Raw genomic sequence first — 11,458 nt, 5'->3', positions numbered from 1 at the left:
GGTGTTGAAGGGGATTGAAAAAAGCCCAGACTGCGCCCGCGGTGAGACAGAGTTCGAACTTACAAAGAAGTTGGTGCTGTGAAGTAACAGCTGGGCGAAAGCTGACACCGATTGAAGGACGAGAAACCGCTCAATATAAAGGATGAGCTCACAAACGTTAATTTCTGTATTCTGTGTAAAAGGACTCCCAAATTCTTGAATATACTCAATGACTGAGCATCCACTGCCCTCTGAGGTTGAGAATTGCAAAGATTCACAAGCCTCTGAGTGAAGAAATGTCTCCTCATCTGAGTCTCAAATGGCCGGCCCCTTATCCTGAGACTCTGCCTCCTAGTTCGAGACTCTCCAGCCAGGGGAAACAACCTCTCATCTTCTACCGTTTCAAGACCTCCAAGAAAATTGTACCTTTCAATGACAACACATCTCTTACTTCTGAACTCCAGAGATTATAGGCCCAATCTACTCAATCTCTCCTCATAGGACAATCCAATCATCATTGAAAACAATCAGGTTTGATTCCCAGTCAGGGATTTCAGTTCTGACAAAGACAATTGAAGTCTGTGAGAATCTTATTAATTGTATTAAAACGAACAAAAATGTGTGTTGCACACTGAAGGAAATTGCAACATGTTTGCTGGGTGACAGTCAAACTTAAATAACTTTCTTCATAGATTCATAGATTTATAGCCAAAGGCGACTGTTTTATCCACCGTTTCCGTAGTGTAGTGGTTATCACGTTCGCCTAATACGCGAAAAGTCACCGGTTCGAAACCGGGCGGAAACATTTTGTAAATCATGTTCATTTAAATCGTAGAAAAATGGATCAATTCCCATTTGTTATGCAAAGTAACAAAGTCCTGTTACATTTGTGTTATTCTGTACAGTTATGTACACACACAGAACACTACGGTGTCGCTCGCTCACTTCCGTTTCCAGCCCTGACCGTGCAGACAGCCCCTCTCAAAGCTACACAATCCGGCTGCTTTCAGTTGAATTGTGAAAGATTATTCAAGGATCCTGCAGCTTTACTTCGGTTCACAACAGCAGATCGAAGCCGCGTTGCTGCAACCAACAAACCATGTTTTCCAGAATTCCAAGGTGTATACGGAACTCAACCATTAAAATTCCCTTCATTAACCTCAGGGGTTCAGGTAATTTTCTATGATTCTATAACAAGTTATTCAAGTTTGACTGTCATCCGGTATACATGTTAGCAATTCCTGCAGTGTGCAACAAAATGTTGTGGGTTGATTAATGATAATAGAAACAGTTATGAAGTGTCTCACAGACTTCAATGATCCCTTAATACCGTTGGTTAACTAAAATCTATCAATTGCAGGTTAAAATGAGGAATTCATATTGCATCTTTGAAAGAGCTATCCAATCAGTCCCACTCCGCTGCTCTTCCCCCATAGCCCTGCTGACACTCCTGCCAGTGGAAACGGTTTCCCCCTTAATTTTGATCACCTCTATTAAATCTCCCCTGACCAGTGAATAATGGAGCTCAACGCGGGCAAGTGTCAGATCATCCACTTGGGGCCTAGCAAAGATCAGTCAGTGTGTGGTCTGAAAACATCATGTGAGAGAATAGGTTTTTTCTGTGAAATAGCCGGTCCCGTTAAATTTTACAAATGTTGCCCCAGATCGCTGCTCTCTCAAGCAATGAACATTTTAAACCATTCTCCTGAAATGCAATGTGTAAAATGAGATATGGGTTAACAGTTCAGGAGATGCAAAGAGCAAAATAAATGAATGAAGTTTCGACTGTCCCTCAGTAACCATATTATTATGTCTTTCATTCCGCAAAATAAAGTTACCGGTTAATTAATGGTGATTAAAGCAGTTCTTATTTATTCACATTAGATGCATGTAATTAATTTAATAAAATTACATCGCATTCATGAATAAGAAACGGTGATATCAAAATTTCTTCCCTAACCGTGAATCGAACCCAGCCTGCAACACTGATAGGAATAAATTATTGAATCATTTAATGGTGCCTCGAAAAATATCACACTACTAAATTAAAATCACTGCTTTAATGTGTTTCGGTGTTGAAGGGGATTGAAAAAAGCCCAGACTGCGCCCGCGGTGAGACAGAGTTCGAACTTACAAAGAAGTTGGTGCTGCGAAGTAACCGCCAAGCGAAAGCTGACAACGATTAAAGAAGGAGACAGCGCTCAATATAAAGGAAGAGCTCACAAAAGTTAACTTTCTGTATTCTATGTAAAAGGACTCTCAAATCCTTGAATATACTCAATGACTGAGCATCCACTGCCCTCTGAGGTTGAGAATTGCAAAGATCACAAGCCTCTGAGTGAAGAAATGTCTCCTCATCTGAGTCTCAAATAGCCGGCCCCTAATCCTCAGACTCTGCCCCCCAGTTCTAGACTCTCCAGCCAGGGGAAACAACCTCTCAGCTTCTATCCTTTCAAGCCCTCCAAGAAAATTGTACCTTTCAATGACAACACATCTCGTACTTCTGAACTCCAGAGATTATAGGCCCAATCTACTCAATCTCTCCTCATAGGACAATCCAATCATCATTGAAAACAATCAGGTTTGATTCCCAGTCAGGGATTTCAGTTCTGACAAAGACAATTGAAGTCTGTGAGAATCTTATTAATTGTATTAAAACGAACAAAAATGTGTGTTGCACACTGAAGGAAATTGTAACATGTTTGCTGGGTGACAGTCAAACTTAAATAACTTTCTTCATAGATTCATAGATTTATAGCCAAAGGCGACTGTTTTATCCAGCGTTTCCGTAGTGTAGTGGTTATCACGTTCGCCTAACACGCGAAAAGTCCCCGGTTTGAAACCGGGCGGAAGCATTTTGTAAATCATGTTCATTTAAATCGTAGAAAAATGGATCAATTCGCATTTGTTATGCAATGTAACAAAGTCCTGTTACATTTGTGTTATTCTGTACAGTTGTACACACACACAGAACACTACGGTTTCGCTCGCTCACTTCCGTTTCCAGCCCTGACCGTGCAGACAGCCCCTCTCAAAGTTGCACATTCCGGCTGCTTTCAGTTGAATTGTGAAAGATTATTCAAGGATCCTGCAGCTTTACCTCGGTTCACAACAGCAGATCTAAGCCCCGTTTCTGCAAACTACAAACCATGTTTTCCAGAATTCCAAGGTGTATACGGAACTCAACCATTAAAATTCCCTTCATTAACCACAGGGGTTCAGGCAATTTTCTATGATTCTATAAAAAGTTATTGAAGTTTGACTGTCATCCGGTATACATGTTAGCAATTCCTGCAGTGTGCAACAAAATGTTGTGGGTTGATTAATGATAATAGAAACAGTTATGAAGTGTCTCACAGACTTCAATGATCCCTTAATACCGTTGGTTAACTAAAATCTATCAATTGCAGGTTAAAATGAGGAATTCATATTGCATCTTTGAAAGAGCTATCCAATCAGTCCCACTCCGCTGCTCTTCCCCCATAGCCCTGCTGACACTCCTGCCAGTGGAAACGGTTTCCCCCTTAATTTTGATCACCTCTATTAAATCTCCCCTGACCAGTGAATAATGGAGCTCAACGCGGGCAAGTGTCAGATCATCCACTTGGGGCCTAGCAAAGATCAGTCAGTGTGTGGTCTGAAAACATCATGTGAGAGAATCGTTTTTTTCTGTGAAATAGCCGGTCCCGTTAAATTTTACAAATGTTGCCCCAGATCGCTGCTCTCTCAAGCAATGAACATTTTAAACCATTCTCCTGAAATGCAATGTGTAAAATGAGATATGGGTTAACAGTTCAGGAGATGCAAAGAGCAAAATAAATGAATGAAGTTTCGACTGTCCCTCAGTAACCATATTATTATGTCTTTCATTCCGCAAAATAAAGTTACCGGTTAATTAATGGTGATTAAAGCAGTTCTTATTTATTCACATTAGATGCATGTAATTAATATAATAAAATTAAATCGCATTCATGAATAAGAAACGGTGATATCAAAATTTCTTCCCTAACCGGGAATCGAACCCAGCTTGCGATACTGATAGGAATACGTTATTGAATCATTTAATGGTGCCTCAAAAAATATCACACTGCTAAATTAAAATCACTGCTTTAATGTGTTTCGGTGTTGAAGGGGATTGAAAAAAGCCCAGACTGCACCCGCGGTGAGACAGAGTTCGAACTTACAAAGAAGTTGGTGCTGTGAAGTAACAGCTGGGCGAAAGCTGTCACCGATTGAAGGACGAGAAACCGCTCAATATAAAGGATGAGCTCACAAACGTTAATTTCTGTATTCTGTGTAAAAGGACTCCCAAATTCTTGAATATACTCAATGACTGAGCATCCACTGCCCTCTGAGGTTGAGAATTGCAAAGATTCACAAGCCTCTGAGTGAAGAAATGTCTCCTCATCTGAGTCTCAAATGGCCGGCCCCTTATCCTGAGACTCTGCCTCCTCGTTCGAGACTCTCCAGCCAGGGGAAACAACCTCTCATCTTCTACCGTTTCATGCCCTCCAAGAAAATTGTACCTTTCAATGACAACACATCTCGTACTTCTGAACTCCAGAGATTATAGGCCCAATCTACTCAATCTCTCCTCATAGGACAATCCAATCATCATTGAAAACAATCAGGTTTGATTCCCACTCAGGGATTTCAGTTCTGACAAAGACAATTGAAGTCTGTGAGAATCTTATTAATTGTATTAAAACGAACAAAAATGTGTATTGCACACTGAAGGAAATTGTAACATGTTTGCTGGGTGACAGTCAAACTTAAATAACTTTCTTCATAGATTCATAGATTTATTGCCAAAGGCGACTGTTTTGTCCGGCGTTTCCGTAGTGTAGTGGTTATCACGTTCGCCTAACACGCGAAAAGTCCCCGGTTCGAAACCGGGCGGAAACATTTTGTAAATCATGTTCATTTAAATCGTAGAAAAATGGATCAATTCGCATTTGTTATGCAATGTAACAAAGTCCTGTTACATTTGTGTTATTCTGTACAGTTGTACACACACACAGAACACTACGGTTTCGCTCGCTCACTTCCGTTTCCAGCCCTGACCGTGCAGACAGCCCCTCTCAAAGTTGCACATTCCGGCTGCTTTCAGTTGAATTGTGAAAGATTATTCAAGGATCCTGCAGCTTTACCTCGGTTCACAACAGCAGATCTAAGCCCCGTTTCTGCAAACTACAAACCATGTTTTCCAGAATTCCAAGGTGTATACGGAACTCAACCATTAAAATTCCCTTCATTAACCACAGGGGTTCAGGCAATTTTCTATGATTCTATAAAAAGTTATTGAAGTTTGACTGTCATCCGGTATACATGTTAGCAATTCCTGCAGTGTGCAACAAAATGTTGTGGGTTGATTAATGATAATAGAAACAGTTATGAAGTGTCTCACAGACTTCAATGATCCCTTAATACCGTTGGTTAACTAAAATCTATCAATTGCAGGTTAAAATGAGGAATTCATATTGCATCTTTGAAAGAGCTATCCAATCAGTCCCACTCTGCTGCTCTTCCCCCATAGCCCTGCTGACACTCCTGCCAGTGGAAACGGTTTCCCCCTTAATTTTGATCACCTCTGTTAAATCTCCCCTGACCAGTGAATAATGGATCTCAACGCGGGCAAGTGTCAGATCATCCACTTGTGGCCTGAAAACATCATGTGAGAGAATCGGTTTTTTCTGTGAAATAGCCGGTCCCGTTAAATTTTACAAATGTTGCCCCAGATCGCTGCTCTCTCAAGCAATGAACATTTTAAACCATTCTCCTGAAATGCAATGTGTAAAATGAGATATGGGTTAACAGTTCAGGAGATGCAAAGAGCAAAATAAATGAATGAAGTTTCGACTGTCCCTCAGTAACCATATTATTACGTCTTTCATTCCGCAAAATAAAGTTACCGGTTAATTAATGGTGATTAAAGCAGTTATTATTTATTCACATTAGATGCATGTAATTAATTTAATAAAATTACATCGCATTCATGAATAAGAAACGGTGATATCAAAATTTCTTCCCTAACCGTGAATCGAACCCAGCCTGCAACACTGATAGGAATAAATTATTGAATCATTTAATGGTGCCTCGAAAAATATCACACTACTAAATTAAAATCACTGCTTTAATGTGTTTCGGTGTTGAAGGGGATTGAAAAAAGCCCAGACTGCGCCCGCGGTGAGACAGAGTTCGAACTTACAAAGAAGTTGGTGCTGTGAAGTAACAGCTGGGCGAAAGCTGACACCGATTGAAGGACGAGAAACCGCTCAATATAAAGGATGAGCTCACAAACGTTAATTTCTGTATTCTGTGTAAAAGGACTCCAAAATTCTTGAATATACTCAATGACTGAGCATCCACTGCCCTCTGAGGTTGAGAATTGCAAAGATTCACAAGCCTCTGAGTGAAGAAATGTCTCCTCATCTGAGTCTCAAATGGCCGGCCCCTTATCCTGAGACTCTGCCTCCTAGTTCGAGACTCTCCAGCCAGGGGAAACAACCTCTCATCTTCTACCGTTGCATGCCCTCCAAGAAAATTGTACCTTTCAATGACAACACATCTCGTACTTCTGAACTCCAGAGATTATAGGCCCAATCTACACAATCTCTCCTCATAGGACAATCCAATCATCATTGAAAACAATCAGGTTTGATTCCCAGTCAGGGATTTCAGTTCTGACAAAGACAATTGAAGTCTGTGAGAATCTTATTAATTGTATTAAAACGAACAAAAATGTGTGTTGCACACTGAAGTAAATTGTAACATGTTTGCTGGGTGACAGTCAAACTTAAATAACTTTCTTCATAGATTCATAGATTTATTGCCAAAGGCGATTGTTTTATCCGGCGTTTCCGTAGTGTAGTGGTTATCAGGTTCGCCTAACACGCGAAAAGTGCCCGGTTCGAAACCGGGCGGAAACATTTTGTAAATCATGTTCATTTAAATCGTAGAAAAATGGATCAATTCGCCTTTGTTATGCAATGTAACAAAGTCCTGTTACATTTGTGTTATTCTGTACAGTTGTACACACACACAGAACACTACGGTTTCGCTCGCTCACTTTCGTTTCCAGCCCTGACCGTGCAGACAGCCCCTCTCAAAGTTGCACATTCCGGCTGCTTTCAGTTGAAATGTGAAAGATTATTCAAGGATCCTGCAGCTTTACTTCGGTTCACAACAGCAGATCGAAGCCGCGTTGCTGCAAACAACAAACCATGTTTTCCAGAATTCCAAGGTGTATATGGAACTCAACCATTAAAATTCCCTTCATTAACCTCAGGGGTTCAGGTAATTTTCTATGATTCTATAACAAGTTATTAAAGTTTGACTGTCATCCGGTATACATGTTAGCAATTCCTGCAGTGTGCAACAAAATGTTGTGGGTTGATTAATGATAATAGAAACAATTATGAAGTGTCTCACAGACTTCAATGATTCCTTAATACCGTTGGTTGACTAAAAGCTATCAATCGCTGGTTAAAATGATCAATTCATGATGCATCTTTGAAAGAGCTATCCAATCAGTCCCACTCCGCTGCTCTTCCCCCATAGCCCTGCTGACACTCCTGCCAGTGGAAACTGTTTCCCCCTTAATTTTGATCACCTCTATTAAATCTCCCCTGACCAGTGATTAATGGAGTTCAACGCGGGCAACTATCAGATCATCCACTTGGGGCCGAGCAAAGATCGGTCAGTGTGTGGTCTGAAAACATCATGTGAGAGAATAGGTTTTTTCTGTGAAGTAGCCGCTCCCATTAAATTTTACAAATGTTGCCCCAGATCGCTGCTCTCTCAAGCAATGAACATTTTAAACCATTCTCCTAAAATGCAATGTGTAAAATGAGATATGAGTTATCAGTTCAGGAGATGCAAAGAGCAAAATAAATGAATGAAGTTTCGACTGTCCCTCAGTAACCATATTATTATGTCTTTCATTCTGCAAAATAAAGTTACCGGTTAATTAATGGTGATTAAAGCAGTTCTTATTTATTCACATTAGATGCATGTAATTAATTTAATAAAATTACATCGCATTCATGAATAAGAAACGGTGATATCAAAATTTCTTACCTAACCGGGAATCGAACACAGCTCGCGATACTGATAGGAATACGTTATTGAATCATTTAATGGTGCCTCAAAAAATATCACACTGCTAAATTAAAATCACTGCTTTAATGTGTTTCGGTGTTGAAGGGGATTGAAAAAAGCCCAGACTGCGCCCGCGGTGAGACAGAGTTCGAACTTACAAAGAAGTTGGTGCTGTGAAGTAACAGCTGGGCGAAAGCTGACACCGATTGAAGGACGAGAAACCGCTCAATATAAAGGATGAGCTCACAAACGTTAATTTCTGTATTCTGTGTAAAAGGACTCCCAAATTCTTGAATATACTCAATGACAGAGCATCCACTGCCCTCTGAGGTTGAGAATTGCAAAGATTCACAAGCCTCTGATTGAAGAAATGTCTCCTCATCTGAGTCTCAAATGGCCGGCCCCTTATCCTGAGACTCTGCCTCCTAGTTCGAGACTCTCCAGCCAGGGGAAACAACCTCTCATCTTCTACCGTTTCAAGCCCTCCAAGAAAATTGTTCCTTTCAATGACAACACATCTCGTACTTCTGAACTCCAGAGATTATAGGCCCAATCTACTCAATCTCTCCTCATAGGACAGTCCAATCATCATTGAAAACAATCAGGTTTGATTCCCAGTCAGGGATTTCAGTTCTGACAAAGACAATTGAAGTCTGTGAGAATCTTATTAATTGTATTAAAACGAACAAAAATGTGTGTTGCACACTGAAGGAAATTGTAACATGTTTGCTGGGTGACAGTCAAACTTAAATAACTTTCTTCATAGATTCATAGATTTATAGCCAAAGGCGACTGTTTTATCCGGCGCTTCCGTAGTGTAGTGGTTATCACGTTCACCTATCACGCGGCAGGTCCCCGGTTCGAAAGCGGGCCGCAACATTTTTTAAATCATGTTCATTTATGTCGGAGAGAAATGGATCAATTCGCATTTGTTATGCAATGTAACAAAGTCCTGTTACATTTGTGTTATTCTGTACAGTTCTGCACACACACAGAACACTACGGTGTCGCTCGCTCACTTCCGTTTCCGGACCTGACCGTGCAGACAGCCCCTCTCAAAGCTGCACATTCCGGCTGCTTTCAGTTGAATTGTGAAAGATTATTCAAGGATCCTGCAGCTTTACCTCGGTTCACAACAGCAGATCTAAGCCGCGTTTCTGCAAACTACAAACCATGTTTTCCAGAATTCCAAGGTGTATACGGAACTCAAACATTAAACTTCCCTTCATTAACCACAGGGGTTCAGGCAATTTTCTCTGATTATATAAAACGTTATTAAAGTTTGACTGTCATCCGTTATACATGTTAGCAATTCCTGCAGTGTGCAACAAAATGTTGTGGGTGGATTATTGATAATAGAAACAATTATGAAGTGTCTCACAGACTTCAATGATCCCTTAATAACGTTGGTTAACTAAAATCCATCAATCGCAGATTAAAATGAGCAATTCATGATGCATCTTTGAACGAGCTATCCAATCAGTCCCACTCCGCAGGTCGTCCCCCATAGCCCTGCTGACACTCCTGCCAGTGGAAACTTTTTCCCCCATAATTTTGATCACCTCTATTAAATCTCCCCTGACCAGTGATTAATGGAGTTCAACGCGTTCAAGTGTCAGATCATCCACTTGGGGCCCAGCAAAGATTGGTCAGTGTGTGGTCTGAAAACATCATGTGAGAGAATAGGTTTTTTCTGTGAAATAGCCGGTCCCGATAAATTTTACAAATCTTGCCCCAGATCGCTGATCTCTCAAGCAATGAAGATGTTAAACTATTCTCCTATAATGCAATGTGTAAAATGAGATATGGGTTAACGGTTCAGGAGAAGCAAAGAGCAAAATGAATGAATGAAGTTTCGACTGTCCCTCAGTAACGATATTATCATGTCTTTCATTCTGCAAAATAAAGTTACCGGTTAATTAATGGTGATTATAGCAGTTCTTATTGATTCACATTAGATGTATGTAATTAATTTAATAAAATTACATTGCATTCATGAATAAGAAACGGTGATATCAAAATTTCTTCTCTAACCGGGAATCGAACCCAGCTCGCAACACTGATAGGAATACGTTATTGAATCATTTAATGGTGCCTCGAAAAATGTCACGCCGCTAAATTAAAATCACTGCTTTAATGTGTTTCGGTGTTGAAGGGGATTGAAAAAAGCCCAGACTGCGCCTGCGGTGAGACAGAGTTCGAACTTACAAAGAAGTTAGTGCTGCGAAGTAACCGCTGAGCGAAAGCTGACACCGATTAAAGGACGAGAAACCGCTCAATATAAAGGATGAGCTCACAAACGTTAATTTCTGTATTCTGTGTAAAAGGACTCCCAAATCCTTGAATATACTCAATGACTGAGCATCCACTGCCCTCTGAGGTTGAGAATTGCAAAGATTCACAAGCCTCTGAGTGAAGAAATGTCTCCTCATCTGACTCTCAAATGGCCGGCCCCTTATCCTGAGACTCTGCCCCCTAGTTCTCGACTCTCCAGCCAGGGGAAACAACCTCTCAGCTTCTACCCTTTCAAGCCCTCCATGAAAATTGTACCTTTCAATGAGAACACCTCTCGTTCTTCTGAACTCCAGAGATTATAGGCCCAATCTACTCAATCTCTCCTCATAGGACAATCCTATCATCATTGAAAACAATCAGGTTTGATTCCCAGTCAGGGATTTCAGTTCTGACAAAGACCATTGAAGTCTGTGAGAATCTTAATAATTGTATTAAAACCAACAAAAATGTGTGTTGCACACTGAAGGAAATTGTAACATGTTTGCTGGGTGGCAGTCAAACTTTAAAAACTTTCTTCATAGATTCATAGATGTATAGCAAAAGGCGACTGTTTGATACAGCGTTTTCGTAGTGTAGTGGTTATCACGTTCGCCTAACACGCGAAAAGTCTCCGGTTCGAAACCGGGCGGTAACATTTTGTAAATCATGTTCATTTAAATCGTAGAAAAATGGATCAATTTGCATTTGTTATGCAATGTAACAAAGTCCTGTTACATTTGTGTTATTCTGTACAGTTGTGCACACACACAGAACACTACGGTTTCGCTCGCTCACTTCCGTTTCCAGCCCTGACCGTGCAGACAGCCCCTCTCAAAGTTGCACATTCCGGCTGCTTTCAGTTGAATTGTGAAAGATTATTCAAGGATACTGCAGCTTTACCTTGGTTCACAACAGCAGATCTAAGCCCCGTTTCTGCAAACTACAAACCATGATTTCCAGAATTCCAAGGTGTATAGGGAACTCAACCATTAAAATTCACTTCATTAACCACAGGGGTTCAGGCAATTTTCTATGATTCTATAAAAAGTTATTGAAGTTTGACTGTCATCCGGTATACATGTTAGCAATTCCTGCAGTGTGCAAC

At 40.6% G+C, this 11,458-nt stretch overlaps 4 non-coding genes across 4 annotated transcripts; all 4 read left to right on the top strand.

The window, feature by feature from the left end:
• Positions 1-2,761: 2,761 nt before the first annotated feature.
• Positions 2,762-2,834, top strand: trnav-aac (transfer RNA valine (anticodon AAC)). The gene has a single exon. It is a non-coding gene; the product is annotated as a tRNA-Val (tRNA).
• Positions 2,835-4,811: 1,977 nt separating this feature from the next.
• trnav-aac (transfer RNA valine (anticodon AAC)) lies at positions 4,812-4,884 on the top strand. Its single transcript has one exon. It is a non-coding gene; the product is annotated as a tRNA-Val (tRNA).
• A 1,951-nt stretch (positions 4,885-6,835) lies between these two features.
• On the top strand, positions 6,836-6,908 carry trnav-aac (transfer RNA valine (anticodon AAC)). The gene has a single exon. It is a non-coding gene; the product is annotated as a tRNA-Val (tRNA).
• Positions 6,909-10,935: 4,027 nt separating this feature from the next.
• On the top strand, positions 10,936-11,008 carry trnav-aac (transfer RNA valine (anticodon AAC)). Its single transcript has one exon. It is a non-coding gene; the product is annotated as a tRNA-Val (tRNA).
• The last annotated feature ends 450 nt before the right edge of the window (positions 11,009-11,458 follow it).

Source organism: Somniosus microcephalus, unplaced genomic scaffold (genome assembly GCF_052327205.1).
Source record: "Somniosus microcephalus isolate GS21.2 unplaced genomic scaffold, FLI_Smic_1.0 unresolved_chr4, whole genome shotgun sequence".
NCBI lineage: Eukaryota > Metazoa > Chordata > Chondrichthyes > Squaliformes > Somniosidae > Somniosus > Somniosus microcephalus.
The sequence above is the reverse complement of the archived record's forward strand: the minus strand, read 5'-3'. Positions and strand labels throughout refer to the sequence as shown.